Here is a 19651-nt window from a genome sequence, read left to right on the forward strand (position 1 = left end):
TTTTTAACTGGACTAGATTTTTTGTGGGGGTATAAGTAAACTATTTTTGGTCTAGGACATTAAAGTGAGGATGTTCAACAACAAAAAATAAATAGTTTTAGAAGAATATTTTAAAATTGTATCCATATGTGGTGAATTTTAGAAATGTGTGACTTATTTATGCCATAAACTTGAAATACATTTATCCATTACCATCTCTGAAACTATTTCACTTAATTAAATCAGTATTTTGTCAGTTCTAGTGGGAGTATTTTGTTTTTACCTCTTTTACATACTGTACAATTTTAATGTAGAAGAATATAAAATATACATTAGTGAATAGTACTTGACATTGGTCTTGACTTAACCACACACCTCTGTGATGTAACTGTTAACTAAATCGTATTAATTATCTCTCTCAAGCAGCTCTGGAAACTGACATTCTTGTATCCAACACACTGTCCATACTTTAGGTAGCCTCTTATAATCCCTCACCTGAATTTCCTAATATTCTCCTGTTGATATGTTTGCCTCCAAAGTCATAATCATCTTTCCAGACACAAGTTTCACCGTGCCATCTCCTAGCTCCCTGTTCTCTGTAGAGTAAGTGTGAGACTCCTCTTGATCCACGCGTTGTCAAGCTGGGCCCAGTTACATTCAATTAGTTGCAGTTCCCGTAAAGTGCTTGCTGGCTAATAGTTCCATTCATTTACATACTGTTTGAAATCTGTATTTGCCTCTCCAGCAGTCATCCCCAATCCCTTCTTCTTTGCAAAACAACTGATTCTTCTGCTTCCTCACTACAGAATTCGGGCCCCTCCACATCTCCCAGGGATGAATCTTGTTTAGTCTAAGCTCATCATTACGCTTCCCTCTCCTCTCCTTGTCGGTGATTACTTCTGGTATAAGCATGTGAGCATTTGAGTCTGAGGGACAGTCTTCTAAAGCCTTCTAATAAAGTCTCCCTTACTCTTCTTTCTTTTAATTAATTAATTAATTTCGAGGCAGAGTCTCTCTCTGTCACCTAGGCTGGAGTGCAGTGGCACAATCTTGGCTCACTGCAACCCCTGCCTCCTGTGTTCAAGCAATTCTCCTGCCTCAGCCTCCCAAGTAGTAGGGATTACAAGCGCATGCCATCACACCCAGCTAATTTTTTATATTTTTGACAGAGATGGGTTTTCACCATGTTGGCTAGGCTGTTCTTGCACTCCTGACCTCAAGGGATGTGCCTGCTTTGTCCTCCCAAACTGCTGGGATTACCGGCATGAGCCACCATGCCTGGCCCTCACACACTCTTTTTTTTTTTTTTTTTTTTGAGATGGAGTTTTACTTTGTCGCCCAGGCTAGAGTGCAGTGGCGCGATCTCGGCTCACTGCAAGCTCCGCCTCCCGGGTTCACGCCATTCTCCTGCCTCAGCCTCCCATGTAGCTGGGACTACAGGCGCCCGCCACCACGCCCGGCTAATTTTTTGTATTTTTAGTAGAGATGGGGTTTCACCGTGTTAGCCAGGATGGTCTCGATCTCCTGACCTCGTGATCCGCCTGTCTCGGCCTCCCAAAGTGCTGGGATTACAGGCGTGAGCCACCGCACCCAGCAATACTCTAAATACTTTTAGAGGACCAAAGCTAACTGAGAATAGCAGAGCAGAAAGAGAAAAGACACTTGGTTCCTTAATGATGTCCTGAAACCAGTTAATTAACTGTACTGACTGTACCTCCACTCTTCTTATGAGAGATAAATGTTTTCATTTTATTTAAGCCACTTTCAGATGGGGCTTTTGTTCTGTGTAGCCAAAAGTATCCTAATTAATACAAACTCCCATAGCTCCTAAGAGAGAGTACACTTGCTGATACGTACCTCACCTTTGCTAATATTTACCTCCCCTGTGAAAATGTTCTTTAATTTCTACATCCTTAAAATCCACCCTCTTTTGTGCCATTACAGTATTACAGTTTATATATGCAGGTTTTACACATACCTATAAGGCAGCATTGCAATATTTTGACAAATCCAAGGCATTTTTTGTGTGTACTTGGCACATAGTCTTGCTACCTATATATCAATAAAACATGAGAAAATGAGTAACTGCTTCAATTAATTTCTTTAGACTTATATAGTTGTAGGACTGGCTATCATATAAATGATAAGCGAATTATTTTGTTGATGAAGATAAATGGTAGTTCTATGTGCATAAGTTTTAAACATAATTTTTTTTTTTTTTTGGAGACAGAGTCTCACTCTGTTGCCGAGGCTGGAGTGCAGCGGTGCGATCTCAACTCACTGCAAGCTCCGCCTCCCGGGTTCAGGCCAGTCTCCTGCCTCAGCCTCCCAAGTAGCTGGGACTACAGGCGCCTGCCACCACATCCGGCTAATTTTTTGTATTTTTGGTAGAGAAGCGGGGGGGTGGTTTCACCATTCACAGGATGGTCTCGATCTCCTGACCTTGTGAACTACCCGCTTCGGCCTCCCAAAGTGCTGGGATTACAGGCGTGAGCCACAGTGCCCAACCTAATGCTACATAGTTTTAAAATATTTTTATAACATCTTACATTGGTATATAAAAACAAAAAACCCTTTTGCCTTTTCAAAGCTCTTCCTATACATAATTGCATTTTGTTTTAAACAATGTCCTTATGTATAGGGGAGAGCAGCATTTTTATATACATCATCCTGGTAAGATTTACTCAGTCATAGAAAGAATAATTCATTTGCCTAAAGGATTGAATTCACATGAGCCTCCTTTTCAAAATACCTTAGACTTTTCTCAGATCAGTTCTCTATTTTACTACAAATGGAGGTGGCACTTAATATTTGGTATATATCAGAATCACCTGAGGAGTTGTTTAGACACAGATACAGGCTCCACCCCAGCCACAGATAATCAGGATCTCTGGTGGTCAGACAGAGCCTTGGTACATGAATTATTGATGGAGATCTCCATGCATAGAGATTGAATGAGGTCAGTGAGACCCACAGCTCTGTTAGACACCCCTGCATCAGAATCACCTGATATTCTTGTTAAACAATGCTGGTTCCTGCACCTAACTCTAAACTTTCTTAACCAGACTTACTGGGTTGATTTGGAATCAAAGAAACTGTGCTTTTGAAAGTTTATCAGGTGATGGATATACAAGTTTTAGAACCACTATTCTATGACTTTATTTTTACATTGTTGTACTTTTTCACAGCTGCCATCACCTACTCTGACCCTGATTTATTTTCCCCAGGTCATGACCATTGTTGCAGTAAGACTGACACCTGTAATTTTTGCTGCCTGTGCATCAAGACAGGCCACTTACAAAAATTTTTCAGGTGTTCTTTTTAGAAATAGCTAAGCAGGCAAGATAAATACAAATGTTCTAAGAGTTTACTATCTGTATTGTAGCATGCAAGGCAAGGTTAATCTCACTGTCATGTCTGCTTTCTATTTTGATAGATGCTGTGGTGGTTTCTATATCCCTATACATGGGTGCTGCATCATGAGAATTTAGTTTATGGAATTCGATTCTACTTGCCTGGCAAGTAAATAAGAGAAAAAATAATTTACCATGTTGTGTTTAAATATTTTGCTTGATGCATAGTGTTTATGAGACCCCCGCTAACCTCAACAGGGATGGCATCATATTTGAGAGGCCAAAGAAGGGACTCAGAGCAGTAAACAAGATATAGGGTTCCATTAGCAGGATACTTACAGGGACGGTCTAGTGACAGCAGGATGGAGAGGAGAACCGTAACTGCTTGCAAAAAGCATTCAGTTTATATAGCATTTTCATTTAGCACCCTCAGCCTAACAGCTTCCACCTAGCAACCTTCATTTACCCCAAAACAAAGGCCTACATCCCTGTACAGCCTGAGTTCCACAGAACAGGCAGGGGGTCCAGGTGTTCGTCATAGATAAAGAATGAATCTTCGGGTTGGCGACTCCCAGATTCCTTAACTCAAAACTCAGATCACACATTTAGGTGTGTCTGCCATACAGGGTCATTCTCGTATATGCTTAAGTTACTGCTGTCAGATGCATCTGCCATACACATAGTAAGTATTAATTTTATATTATTGCATAAAAACTTACCAGAGGCTTAGCCCCTAAAAACTACACCACTTCATTTTCTTCTGGTTTTCATGGGTCAAGAGTCTAGGCATAGCTTAACTGGGTCTTCTGCTGAGAGCCTCATAAAGATACAGTCAAGTGTCAGCCAGGGATTGTTCTCAGCAGATAAAGGCTGCCCTCTAGTTCCTGCCACACAGGCCCCCCTCATAATATAGCCATCCTCAAGGCCAGCAGGAAAGATCTCTATGACCTCTAGGTCCTTTTAAAGGGCACATTGATTAGGTCAGGCTCACCCAGGAAATATCACTTTTGATTAAGTTAAAATCCACTCATTAGTGACTTGCATTACATCTGAAAAATCTTACCTTTATCTTCTAATGTAACCTAATCGTGGAAGTGAAAGCCATTATATTGACAAGCCTCACTTGTACTCAAGGGCTATAACTAACCTCAGGGCATGTACATCAGGGGATAAGAAACTTGAAGACCATCTTAAAATTCTGCCTACTGCCTCAATAAATGTTTGTTAATTGTGGAACCTCGTTTTGCATTGTCTATTTTTAAATTAAATACATGTAAATGTAAAAATAAAAAATCCAAGAATACAAAAATGTATATAATGGAAATGTGTCTATAACCACTAGATTTTAGTCCCCTTCCATGCTTGCTGGCAATATTTTTAAAAATTCTTACATAGGCTTCCAGATTATTCTGTCTCTGTGTGCTATAACCCTGATTTGTATACTATTTGTTTTTTCATTTAATCTTCAAGATATATCATTAGCAGCACATATAAGTCTACCACATAAGTGCATATATGTATTTGCATTGAATATTATTCATTTGCACACATGGATTTAAAAATATGTGACTAGTCCTGTATTGACAAAATATAAGTATCTACTCTTTTATTATTGCAAATATTTTCACTTTGTATGATTTTGTGCATATGTATTCATATATCATGGGATAAATTCTCAGAAGAATTGCTGCTTCAAATAGTAAGTGCTCTTAAAAGTCTGATAAATATTGACTTTTTCAAAGATATATATCAAGTTACGGTTATAGTTTCCTTACATTCTTGATGATACTGCATTAGAAAATTTTTAGCTTTACCAATCTGATGGTTGAACAAATACATTACATTATTGTCATAATTTGTGTTTCCTTAATTAAGAGCATGGTTGAGTACCATTTGATATGTTTCAAAGACATTCTATTTCTTTTTTTCATAAGTTGCCTCCTTATATTCTTTACTAACTTTTATTCAATGGCATTTCTTTTCCCTGGCACATAGCAGAATACTCAGGGATTATGTATCCCAATGTGGGAAGCAGGAAGTATACTATTCTAATAACTTCAAAGCATAATGAGTCATGTGAGTATTTAAGATGTAAGGAAAATTCATGATTGGAGTTTCCATCCAACTGGTTATGGGTTCTTCACTTCCAACTCTTTCCTCACTCTCTTCTGCTTTACCCAAGTAGATTCCCAGTTCCTGTAGGTAGGGAGTCATATATATATATATACAGCCAAATATCTATATATATTTTTTGAGACAGAGTCTCACTCTGTCGCCAGGAGGGAGTGCAGTGACACGATCTCGGCTCACTGCAACCTCCCTGGTTCAAGCGATTCTCCTGCCTCAGCCTCGCGAGTAGCTGGGATTACAGGCATAGGCCACCACATCCAGCTAATTTTTGTATTTTTAGCAGAAACAGGGTTTAACCATGTTGGCCAGGATGGTCTTGATCTCCTGAACTCGCGATCGGCCGGCTTTGGCCTCCCAAAATGATGGGATTACAAGCGTGAGCCACTGAACCCGGCCGGTAGTTAGCTTTAAAAAATATTATGCTAGCCGGGCGCCGTGGCTCATGACTGTAATCCCAGCACTTTGGGAGGCTGAGGCGGGCGGATCACGAGGTCAGGAGATCAAAACCATCTTGGCTAACACAGTGAAACCCTGTCTCTACTAAAAATACAAAAAATTAGCCGGGCTTGGTGGTGGGCGCCTGTAGTCCCAACTACTTGGGAGGTTGAGGCAGGAGAATAGCGAGAATCTGGGAGGCGGAGCTTGCAGTGAGCTGAGATCACGCCACTGCACTCCAGCCTGGGCAAGAGAGGGACAGTCCCTCTCAAGAAAAAAAATATATATATATACGCTGAAACAAATAATGGGCACAAAGAAAATCTGCCTTTAAATTGCACTTGTGATGTTTGCTAGCTTAAATGACGGCTTAAATGATATAAAATAGGTGCGTGAAATAAGTAAATTAAGTAAAATAAGAAAATAAGTCTTTTCACTTTTTACTACTGGTTTAGTTTCTGATGCAAGAATATTTTTAAAATTCTCATAAATTTTAATCTACAAATGTAGCAAGAGGTAGCACACATAACCATATATAAAAATTTAATCTATAAGTGCAAAAAATGAGGAAGTGCAAATGATATGTGTCCCCACCCAAATCTCACATCCAACTGTAATCCTCAATGTTGGAGGAGGGGCCTGATGCCAGGTGATTGGATCATGGGAGCAGATTTTCCCCTTGCTGTTCTCGTGATAATGAATTCTCATGAGAACTGGTTGTTCAAAAGTGTGTAGCATTTCTCCCTTCACTTTATTCCTCCTGCTCCAGCCATGTAAGACATGCCTGCTTCCTCAGTCATTAGTACTTGTCCAGAGGCAAAACATAAACCATACCTTAAAATATGTTTTAAAAATTTGAAGTTCTCAATGATATTAACATGCAAGATCTTGAATAATTTATTTTCTTTATCTACTCATAACATTCAATGGTCTCACCATTGTGAGTTTTAAATTGCTTATTCTGAAAGTTTTATAAATAACTAAGTAAATACAATGAAAAATAAGCTTCTGGTCTATGAGGATACGATAAATAAAAGCGGGTGAAACATGGGAGACAGCTGAAGAGACAAGTTAGTCCAATGGATAGGAGCGAAGGAAACTGCCCCTGTGTAAAGATGGAGGAAGAGTGCAAAATTATGCTCTCATTCCACTCATGCTGTTACTAAGACCTACAGAGAGAAGGTATCACCTTAAAAGCATGCATTGAACCAATCTTATTTATATTTTTACCTTAATGAAGGCATGGATGATGGAAGATATCAACTTCATATAAAACAGCTTCTACTGCCAGGGAGAGAAGGACCCATGAATCTTCTTGGGCTGGAAAATTAACCTTGAGATGCTTAGTAGAAAGGCCCTTGGAATTTACAACATTCTCCCCCTCCACTTTGTAGCTCATATGTAGTAATCATATCCCTATTTCACACCTTTAAATGTGACCCCTCAGTTGATTACATGTCTCCTGTCCTAGTCCCTTTGACACTAATCTTCAAAAGATTAGATTAAATTAGAAGCATATAAGCCTATTCATTGACTAAATTAAGCAAGTTGCTGTACCTGTCTGAGTCTCAATTTCCTTATTTATAAAATGGCAACAATTATACCAACTTTACTGGTTTTTAACAATATCAGAATGGCTTGCACTTAGTAAGTGATCAATAAGAAGAAATTATTACTGGTGTTATTTGCTTTCCATCATGAGAGCATTTTGTCTGGGCTTCTAAAACCAGTTGACAAAACCTCCGCCTATCTGAGAGATTTCTCTGTTACTCTTGGCCTATTCCCCAGAACCTTGTCTGCCACGGAGAGGTGGGTCTCCATGACAAAACATGTTTTACCTGTTGATTACCTTGTACTCACTGCTGTTGAAACCTGTCCTGGCCACCTGTTTCCATCCTCAGCTCCCAAGGGATCTATTAATAGCCAGCACCTGGCCCCTCCCAGTCTGACAACCTCACTGACTCAAGGTTCCGTCACTGGCTTTACTCAGTGAACACGTTGTTGCATTTAGCAAAAACCAGTGAAAAATTCAACACATATCCTAGTGAAATTCAACACACGTTCTCTATGTGAAATATTTCTCCCTCCAGTCCCTCTCTCATTACTAGGTAACTTATGAACACACTTTATGCTTTCATATCACAAACTTGGAAATTGTTTTTAAAAATTCCATGGCTTAGCATTGCAAAATAATGCAAAAGAAACTAACCATTTTGATTAATATGCCTACTGTATTCATGTGTTCTTAGTTTTGTTCAATTTGGAGCTCATGCTGAGTTCATAGAACTCGACTTATTTATTTGGCAGACTGTCAAAAAAATTCAAAATTCCCATTAAAAATGCAGTATTTTCCAAGCCTAAATGTCCACATGTGCATATCACTCATAAAGCCCATTTCAAATGCTATCTTCACTCGGCTGATTTTTAGCAATTTTGTTATTTAGTGAAGCAGAATGCTGTTACAATTATGATTATGATTATGATTATGGTTGATGTAGGATATAAGATTGACTTTTTTCTCATCAGCAAAAATGATTTAAATGTGATTGTTACTCCCACCTACACATACCTGAGTTCTGGGCTTTCCTGTCTTGGGTGTGATGAATTGCTTGTGTTTATGGCTAAATCGGGGAGTAGCTCCCCGAACGCATCTTTCCCAGGCATCTAATTTGGAAAGCCTAAATTTTTGAGGCTGCATGGATGGATGATCCTTGCAGAAGTTGGAGGCCATTTGACTCAGGAAGAGAAGAGATTACCTTGACTCTTGGTGATTATTGAGATGGTTGTGCATTAACTCAGCCACCCTGAAGCAAAGAGTGTGTGCACCTGAGGGTCCTTGGGAAGGATCTGAGCAGCATAGACCCAGAGGCTCTGACCTTGGGAATTTTAGCAATGATCCTTGAGGTCAACCTTGTGGCCAATAAAGAGGGACACTATGAGAGACTTTCTGAGCAGAACAATAATATTTGATTCTCATGCTTTTCAGACTGTGAAGATCAGTGTTGGAATGGTGTGCAGCAGGGACTAAAACCCAGACCTTGTCTTTATTGTTTTGCCTGAATAAAACCAGAAGTTCCTTATATACTACAAGGGAGGAATAAGAAAGCCATTAACCTTAAAAGGTAAAGTTACAAGTTTTCCTTACCCATAAGAAAATATTCACTGGCATGACCTGATATATGATCTCATGGGTTTCATGGATCTGTATCCTTGGCCCTTTCTGCCCTCACTCTCCTGTACATCTAGGATACTAAGAGATTATCACAGAATGACTATTTCTGTCTCAGTCTGGAGCAAAATTGAACAATGGTCTTCTGACTGAAATCATTCCATAATGAGTACCTGTGACTGTAGAACCTCTGCATCTGGAAGGAAATGTAAAGAATAAGTCAGATAGCAGCTATTCTGAATCAACCACCTACTCAACAGTGTTGGTTTTGTTCATTCCAAATTCTGGAGTCAGAGTCTGTCTGACCTACCATGACTTGCTTAATTGCTCTCTGGCTCCTTTTCCAGGTGGATGCAGTCCACAGTGGGACATCTTGGTGACTGCATGGAATCTTCATGTAAAATAGAAAATGATACTAATTTCCCCTCCATGTGGGTACAACCCATGGTAAAGTTACAGGACTTGGTGAGTGGCAAAGCAGGCTGAGCTCCCACCTTTCCTTGGTTGGATATTCTTATATAGATTAACTATACTACCCTGTGCAACAGCGCTGATTTTTTGTCCAGCTTTCTGAAATTAGTCTTTCCTGGATGGTTCCCTACAAGCGGTTAATAAACTTTGGTGATCACTTAGAAGTAATTATCATTACTTACCCATGATTTCTCTGTTAAAGATGCCCAAGTCTATGTATCAGCAGTGGAAAAATGTCTAATAAAAGTAAAAATCACTCACATGTATTTCACAAGGCATATTTAATAACAAAAGATTAATATATTTTTATTGTACAAATTTTAAGAATTAAAGTAGAACTATGTACTTGGAATCAACCTCAGAAATTGTAAAATAAATTTTGAAGGAAAAGAAAATAGATTTTAGGAAGAATCAGAATTGTTGAATGTGGAGATCTGAAAGAGAAAAATGAAAGTTGGACCAAAAAAAAAAAAATGAAGAAAGTAAAGTAAATGCTATAAGTGAAGAAATGCTTCATCTGTTGTCTTTTAGATATCTTTGAATATAAACTAAGCTGTCTAGTTATGGTCACAAATGTAAATAAATAGTAGAGTTTCCACATCTCCAGAGAGATATTTCCATCCCAGACTATCAGAATAATAAAACATTGTTAAAATTGGGGAATATTTTTAAAGTTGGGGTCAATTGTGATAAAGAAGGGAAAACTAGGAAATGATTATTACTCTCCTTCAAGCACTTAAGGACCTATTATCCTGAGAATACTGAATATTCATTACAATAGAGAATGGCAACAGAAAGACAACATTTAACTAGAAAAAAATCTCTCTGTACTTAAAGGATAATTTTAAAAAACAGTAATAATAAATTAAAACAAAAAAGAGGAAATACAATATTCATCAATGGTTGATGATATGTACTACTATTCATCTTTGGCTGGAGCAATAGGTAACACCAAAATCTTAGTATTTTATGACAACATTTATTTCTTGTTCACATTACATGAGGATCACAGATAGGCTGTAGTTCTTTTTTTCTTTTTGAGACGGAGTCTTCCTCTGGTGCCCAAGGTGGAGTGCACGGTGAGATCTCGGCTCACTGCAAGCTCCGCCACCTGGGTTCACGCCATTCTCCTGCCTCAGCCTCCCGAGTAGCTGGGACTACAGGCGCCTGCCACCACACCTGGCTAATTTTTTTTTTTTTTTGTATTTTTAGTAGAGATGGGGTTTCACCGTGTTAGCTAGGATGGTCTCGATCTCCTGACCTTGTGATCTGCCTGCCTGGGAGTCCCAAAGTGCTGGGATTACCACGTGCAAGGCCCAGATATGCTGTAGTTCTGCTAGGTTCATCTAATCTTAGCTTAACTTGTTGGCTTGGTTGTGCTTAATTGCCCTTGGCTGGGCTTGATTGCCCTTGGCTGGGCTTCAATCTGTGTGTTTCTTTTTCTGAAAGTCAGACTGAAGTTTCCAGATATCCCTCTACCTGGGATATGTTCTAATGAAGGAGGACGGAAATAAGACAGACAGCTAAAGAAAGCATTTAAAGTTTCTGCTGGCACATGACATCTATAAACATCTGCTTATACTCCATTAGCCAAAGCAAGTCACAGAGCCAAGTACAAAATTGATGAAGCAGGAAAGTGTAGTTTCTGTATTAGTTTCCTATAGCTGCTGTAACAAATTACCACAAACTGGATGGCTTAAAATCACAGAAATTTGTTTTCCCACAGTTCTAGGGGACAGAAGTCTGAATTCAGTGTCCTAGAGCTGACATCAATATGTTGGCTGGGCAGCAATCCCTTCAGGGGCTTTAGGGAAGAAACTGTACTTTGCCTCTTTCAGTTTCTGAGGGCTGTCAGCATTCCTTGGCTTGTGGCCACATAACTCCAGCCTTTGTCTTTGTCTTCACATTGACTTCTTTGTATATACATATCAAATCTCCTGCTGTCTTCCTCTTATACATGGCATTTAAGGCTCCACACAAGAATACCCAAAATTATCTCCCAAACTCAAGATTCTTAATCGACTCTTCAAAGACCATATTTTCCCCCAAATAACACAATGAGAATAAAAGCATGTTTATCTCTTGAGGCCATTAAAAAAATTACCTAAAGAGAAGCATAGCAAGAAGGAAAGAAATGAAGCACACTAAACAAATAAAAACAATCTACCATATACTCCATGTGTTAGCAAACATTTTCAGCTTTTAAGATGAACCAACACTGGTATAGATAACCATTATGAAATGGGAGAGTTCCTTGATTCCCCTCACAGGATGTGCAACAGAGGTGTGGCCCACCTGTTCTGTCACCCCACAGTTCAAACCCCTTGAGGTACGGGGAGCTTGCAGACTGGCAGGTGCAGAGGCTGGAGCAAGCTCTCCAGCCCTCTGCAGACTGTTTGTGTGTTAATCAGCTCAATGGACCCTCTGCCTTTTCACAAGGACACAGGGCCAGTGTGACAGGTTTCTGTGTCCCGAGCTCTTATCCAGCTTCCCGGAAAAAATCAGGTCACATACAGACTCAAAGGCTAAATATGAGGTTTATTTGAGTGGTGCAGGTGGCTTTCAGCGGGATGGGTGGGGAACTGGAAGGGGAGGACAGAGTGGGAAGGTGATCCTCCCCACTGTTCTGCAGCTCTGTTCCTCTGTTCTTCTTGATGTTCATGCGCTTATGCGTGTGACTGCCAAGGTCTCAGGTTTATATGGCAACAGGATGGGGGTGTGGTGAGCCAGAATGGTCTTTGAAAATGTAACATATGGACGTGAAAACAGGAGTGCCTATTCTCTCTTAGGTCCGAGGGCACAGGCCCAAGGGTGGATCCCTCACCAGTGACCCCACTCTTCTCTACCCAGCACTTCCCTGTCCCTCTCCTGTATCAGTTATATGTGTGCCTTATCTTTAACTTTGGAATCTTTTAACATAATATAGACAGTCATCAAGTTGCATGGTTTACAAACAGCCTCCTTAGAAACACTGAACATGCTCCTCTAATGTAATTCAGCATTGGTCCTCTAATGTAATTCACAGTTCCCTAATTAGATCTTTTGATTCATTTGCATTTTAATATAATTTTAACACTATAATTGTAGTATTCAAGTCATATATTTTCGAAAGATTTGCAGTTTCATATAAATATTTTTTTTTGAAAAATGTAAATCATTTGTCTCTTTAACATAAGTGTTAGTAAGTGTTGAATGGTGCCAGAGCTCAAAGGTAGGACTGCTCAATGAGGTCTGGAAAAGTAATTGGAGGCTTCAAGAATGAGCTATTTGTGACGTAGAGCTCCAAGGAATTAAAATTTGAAAATATATTTGAAAAAAACAGAAAAACAAAAACAAAAACAAAACACCACTTTGCTATTGTATGGGGAGTGCTTTAATTTGCATGTATTAAAGCATTTTGTTTCTCTTTTATCTTACCAACATCCTCTAGGATAGGGAAGGTGAGTTATTACTATCTTCCTTTTACAAATTAGGAAACTGAGATACAGCAAGATAAAATGAGTTCCCAATCTCATATTGAACATTTTGTAGTACAGTCAGTTCTAGTTATTATGATCATCAGTTAAGTATTTATTTTTTTATTTTTATTTTTATTTTTTTTTGAGACGGAGTCTCACTCTGTCGCCCAGGCTGGAGTGCAGTGGCCGGATCTCAGCTCACTGCAAGCTCCGCCTCCCGGGTTCACGCCATTCTCCTGCCTCAGCCTCCCGAGTAGCTGGGACTACAGGCGCCCGCCACCTCGCCCGGCTAGTTTTTGTATTTTTTTTTTTAGTAGAAACGGGGTTTCATCGTGTTAGCCAGGATGGTCTCGATCTCCTGACCTCGTGATCCGCCCGTCTCGGCCTCCCAAAGTGCTGGGATTACAGGCTTGAGCCACCGCGCCCGGCCTCAGTTAAGTATTTATTAAGAAATCTGGCCGGGCACGGTGGCTCAAGCCTGTAATCCCAGCACTTTGGGAGGCCGAGATGGGCGGATCACGAGGTCAGGAGATCGAGACCATCCTGGCTAACACGGTGAAACCCCGTCTCTACTAAAAAATACAAAAAACTAGCCAGGCGAGGTGGCGGGCGCTTGTAGTCCCAGCTACTTGGGAGGCTGAGGCAGGAGAATGGCTTAAACCCGGGAGGCGGAGCTTGCAGTGAGCTGAGATCCGGCCACTGCACTCCAGCCTGGGTGACAGAGCGAGACTCCGTCACAAAAAAAAAAATCTGTGTGCTCAATATAAAGAAAATAAAATGGAAGGCAGAGAATATCTGAATCCTTCCACTAATGGGAATTTTTAAGAATATAGAGGTTAGCAAAGGAAAAGCAAGAAGTGCATTGAAAATAGAAAATACCTGTAATCCCAGCACTTTGGGAGGCTGAGGCAGGCAGATCACCTGAGGTCAGGAATTCAAGACCAACCTGGCCAACATGACAAAACCCCATCTCTACGAAAAATACAAAAATCAGACAGGCATGGTGGTGTGCACCTGTAGTCCCAGCTACTCCAGAGGCTGAGGCACGAGAATTGCTTGAACTCAGGAGATGAAGGCTGCAGTGAGCTGAGATCATGCCACCATACTCCAGCCTGGGCGACAGAGTGAGACTCCATCTCAAAATAAAATAATAAAATAAAATAATAAAATTTTAAACTATATATTAAGTTAAAATTTATAGGTCAGTAAATATTCAATTAGTCAACTTGGAAGTACTATAAGGTGTTACAAAGCTATCTAAAAAAAATTGTCTTGATTCATTTAAACTGTTAACTAATAGTCTTCAATTTTCCTCCAGCTCTGCAATTTTCTAGGAAAAAAAAAAAAGCCAAAAGATTAATGTTGTTAACATAATACATACCAACATTTTCTGTATTGGCTCTTACAGTGGAGATGAATTATAGCATATCTGGAGTCCATGCTTCTACCTCAGTGTTTAATTCCCATAAGGCTGGAAGAGGATGTTGTTGCTTGGCAATCATTCCCCACATAACTTGTAAATCTGCATGTCCTTGTCTTTGTCTTTATGTGAACTCAACAGAAAAATATGTATATACAACTTGTTCCATTTCACCTCCCAACCCCTGTACTACAGAAAATAGCAGGTGTTATATATAACACTTGTGATGAATCCATGGATGTAGTAAAGCAGAGAACTGCAACCTCAAGGGACAGACAAATCATGACCTAATAATTCTGAATGCTTTTGGAGTTAAAATGTGGCGACAGTGAGATTTAAAATTCAAAATGAAAGGTCTTCAATATAAAGTTCAATGAATCATTTTCATATAAAAATTTTTCCCCAAATTAACAGTCCTATAAAATGATAATTTGCTCAAAAGCAGGAATATGGCTCATTGTTATATTTATTCCTATTGCTTAATGAATTAATAAATTATTAATTTATTAATAATACATTAAGTTAAATGAATAAAATAAAATATAAACTTATCAGTGTTTAAATTGACTAAAAATGAATTTTATTCTAAATACGGAAATTGCATATTGTATGTTCAATTTTCAATGAGGCTGATAATTGCTCAAGTAATCTTGATTTAATATCTCTAATATTAATTTCAAAATTAGTAAAATAATATTAATGACTTTAAATTTAAATGATTTGATATTATTTAAGCAAATAATTTTCTATTAAAACAAGTTTTTTTTTTTTCTTTTAATCCAAATAGAATTGCAGATTACTTTTTTCCAGGACAGATTAAATCCAGCCAAATCACCAGTTTAGCATATGTGATATTGAAGTTTATAGCACTGTCTGAAAAGTGGCTTGGCATCATGAAGATAAACCTCCAACTCTATTCTGACAGTCTGTGTGAGGAAGAGGATGGACATGGTGTTTCAGGCCAAAAATTCTCAAATAAATCCACAATCACTTTTGCCTGGACTACTCAGATATTTATTATGTGGTGCTATCTTAAATTTTGTTTTCCACATCTGTTCTTGGACAGTAAAATCTTAAAAGCTTAGGTTTTTCAGAAACCATAATGTATTTATTTTTTAAATAGGTTTTTGTAATGTTAGATCCATCTTATTCTTCACTGTGTTTTTAGAAATGAAACCAAGAAAATATGGTTTCATTTAAATAATTCATATAAAGGTAGGTAAAATATTTAATATAATAATAAGAATTTAGGAATGTCAGATCTGCAATACCATTATAATTTTGTAAAATGATTATTTTTGAAAATGAAAGCCATTTCCTATAGTATTTTATTTGGAACATATATAATGTCACTGTATCTTGGCCATGTATATTGTGAATATATGGCTATACTACACGCACACAGACACATCTACAAGCTTTTTTTTTTTTTTTTTTGAGACAGAGTCTCATTCTGTCATCCAGGCTGGAGTGCAGTGGTGCAATCTCAGCTCACTGCAAGCTCCGCCTCCCCGGTTCACACCATTCGGCTGCCCCAGCCTCCCAAGTAGCTGGCATTACAGGCACTCGCCACCATGCCCAGCTAATTTTTTGTATTTTTGCAAAAATGTAGAGATGGTGTTTCACCGTGTTAGCCAGGATGGTCTCCATCTCCTGACATGATCCGCTCACCTCGGCCTCCTAAAGTGCTGGGATTACAGGTGTGAGCCACTGTGCCCTGCCTACAATCTATTTTTTATATATACACACAAATCTATCAATATGTATACACATGTGCATCAATATGTGTGGATATATATATGCAGTAAATAGATACATATTTAAGATCATTGAATTTTAGATTTGAAAGAGATCTTAAAGCCAACTTCCATTTAGTAGAGAACTTGTCTGAGAAAAAAGATCATATAACACCAGTTGAATAATGTGGGGAGTGAGGGAGAGAAATGAGTCTGGAATTACTCCCAGGAATTGGCTTTTCCAACTGGATAAAAATACAGTCATCCCTGGGTGTCCACAGGGGATTGGTTCTAGGACACCCCCCCGCCAACCCACACATACCAAACTCTGCCAATGCTTGAGCTCCATATATAAAATGGTGTAGTATTTGCAAATAAGCTATGCATATCCTCCCATATACTTTAAATCATCTCTAGGTTACTTATAATGCAATGCCTACACATCACATTATTTGCATAGATTCAGCATAATACTTGATGCACAGCAAATTCAAGTTTTTGGAGCTTTGTGTATTTTTTTTCCAAATATTTTTAATTGGTGGCTGGTTGAATTCACAGATGTGGAACTCAGAGATACAAAGGACTAACTGTATTCTACTCATTCCGCATTTTTCATAGGCGAGGGGATGAAAAAGGTGGGATGAAGGTGTAAGGTGATATTAAAAGAATATTGAAGGCAAAATTAGCAATTTCTCTGGGACTAGCCTAGTTGTCTCTGTCTCTCTCTCTCTCTGTTTCTTTTCCCCTGCCAACAAAGCACATTAATTTCTCAAAGATCACATCCTATCTTTCCTGCATAAAATTCATTTTATACACCAAAAGTGTATTTTAAAATCTTGTCAGAATTGACAGATGACGAGATCACATCTGTGTCTATAGTGACCATCACTAAATGCAAAACAGAATAGCATAACTTCAATGCTGTGATGATTTTGTACACAGACCACTTAGACTCACTAGATTAACTCACCAGAATTTAGAGAGTAGAACTAACATATGATTTAACAAGAGAAACTAGAAATACTGTTCTATAGATTCTTTTGTTTACTAGAGATCAAAATGTGCTGTCTGGCATTTTAGAGCAGGGTTGATAACCAGAACTCCAAAAGCAAGTTTCAGAATTTAAAAATTCTGGTACCAGATGGACAGTTAAGAAATCCAATTGGCTGCAAATAAGAAATAAGCACTCAACTTTTTAAAAAGTTTCAAGTTAAATGATCTAACCATGATATTGTATCTCTGTAAAATTACGAACAGAATAATAACCTCTCCAGGAAATTCTTTGAAAATCCAAGATTAACTGAAAACATAAATGCATGAGTATGACTTAATCCCTGTACTCAACAATTTTATAGCCCAATGGGAGAAAAACAGATGAAGAAGATAAACAAAAATAAACACTTCAAATATTGAACAGTAAAATCAGAACAGAGAAAGAAGCAATTTTTGGGTGAAATTTCCCAACATGCTGGCATCCTGTGTTGTAAGAAAGTCCAAAGGGGATTTATCATGAAAAGAAAAGAGAAAAATTATCTTGATTTATCGCCTTATTTTTATTTATATGTATAAATAGTAATACTTATTATTTTTTCTTGTCACCTTACTTAAAATTTGATGCTAATGAAGGAAATTTTATTTTTATTTTTGATTTATTTATCTATTTATTTTTGAGATGGAGTCTCACTCTTGCCCAGGCTGGAGTGCAGTGGCGTCATCTTGGCTCACTGAAAGCTCCGCCTCCCGGGTTCGCGCCATTCTCCTGCCTCAGCCTCCTGCGTAGCTGGTACTACAGGCCCCTGAATGAAGGCAATGTTAAATCAGTGGCGCTTTACTAGTCCTCTACTCTCCTAGGGCACATTTTCATAGGCCATTTTAAAATTAACCAGTTTTATGGTTAATTTTTCATAAGTTTGTGTACTTTTCTAAACCTAAAACTCTTTGAAGACAAGAATTACATGTTATTTTTCCCCACCTCAAAAGACTAGCACAATATTTTTAATACAGTGTAAACTAAAGTATTATTAAAGTATGTATTAAATCAATTTGCATACTGATGACTTTAATATAAATCAAAATGTCATTCTAACTTCATTCTGATGCAAATGACACAATTACTATTTCATCTAAACGAGTTAGATACAGGCGGAAACATTATTGACTTTTTTTTTTTGTCTTGCTGTGTTGCCCAGGCTGGAGTGCAGTGGCATGATCTTGGCTCACTGCAACCTCTGCCTCCTGGGTTCAAGCTATTCTCCTGCCTCAGCCTCCTGAGTAGCTGGGATTACAGGTGCCTGCCATCATGCCCAATAATTTTTGTATTTTTAGTAGAGACAGAGTTTTGCCATGTTGGACAGGCTGGTCTCGAACACCTGACCAAAGGTGATCCACCCGCCTCGGCCTCCCAAAGTGCTAGGATTACAGGCATGAGCCACAGCGCCTGGACTATTGATTGATTTTTGATTCAGATAATGAAAGAGCTATGATATAGCTGCATAAGTAGAAAAAAATATTGGGCTGAAGGTAGGTAGTACAACTCTTTCCTTTTGCTTTGAGATTAAAGATTAAGTGATTTTTCAACAGCACATCAATAATAAGATTCTAGATCCTTATGTTCTATAGGTTTTCTGAAGACATATAATAGATTTTTTATAAGAAATTGGCCGGGCGCGGTGGCTCAAGCCTGTAATCCCAGCACTTTGGGAGGCCGAGACGGGCGGATCACAAGGTCAGGAGATCGAGACCATCCTGGCTAACACGGTGAAACCCCGTCTCTACTAAAAATACAAAAACTAGCCGGGCGAGGTGGCGGGCGCCTGTAGTCCCAGCTACTCGGGAGGCTGAGGCAGGAGAATGGCGTAAACCCGCGAGGCGGAGCTTGCAGTGAGCTGAGATCTGGCCACTGCACTCCAGTCCCGGCGACAGAGCGAGACTCCGCCTCAAAAAAAAAAAAAAAAAGAAAAGAAATCAAATTTAAGTGAATAGAGACATATTTGCCCAAATAATCTTTGCTTAGTAACATGAGTTTTATATCTAATATACTCTTGCCAGACTGAAGGCATTAAAATAAAATGAATGGGATGAAGATAATTTTTTCATGTAAAAGTCTGTTTCCATTTTAAATTTATTTCTAAGAAAGACTTTTAGGAAGAAGTTGTTGGCAGTTGTCTCTTTTCTTCTTCAATTTGAGAAATGAGAACATCGATACAAACTTTTTTATTTGAGTTAGAAGAAAGATGGAAAGATGAATATGACTTAATCCCCATTCTCAATAATTTTATAGTCCAATGGGAGAGAAACCAAAAAATAACATAAACACTTCAGATATTGAAAAGCTAAATCAGAACAGGGAAAGAGACAATTTGGGGACAAAATTTCCCAACTGAAAATTATATCCCTCTCCCTGACAAAAAATATAAATAAAATCATATCCTCATATGTTTGTGATATATAAATATTTTATTTTCTCGACCGGGCACAGTGCTTCACACTTGTAATCCTTG

At 38.5% G+C, this 19651-nt stretch overlaps 1 protein-coding gene across 1 annotated transcript in view; it reads right to left on the reverse strand.

The window, feature by feature from the left end:
- SEMA3C (semaphorin 3C) overlaps positions 1-7775 on the reverse strand; it is a 347210-nt gene extending 339435 nt beyond the window's left edge. The window contains exons 1-2 of the mRNA XM_033192842.1: positions 7747-7775; positions 7128-7178 (exon numbers count right to left, since the gene is read on the reverse strand). The gene's annotated coding sequence lies outside the window, so the exon portion shown is untranslated. The remainder of the gene's footprint in view (positions 1-7127; positions 7179-7746) is intronic.
- Positions 7776-19651: the final 11876 nt, after the last annotated feature.

The sequence above is a fragment of the Trachypithecus francoisi genome, unplaced genomic scaffold (assembly GCF_009764315.1).
Source record: "Trachypithecus francoisi isolate TF-2019V2 unplaced genomic scaffold, Tfra_2.0 Lachesis_group4, whole genome shotgun sequence".
Classification (NCBI taxonomy): Eukaryota; Metazoa; Chordata; class Mammalia; order Primates; family Cercopithecidae; genus Trachypithecus; species Trachypithecus francoisi.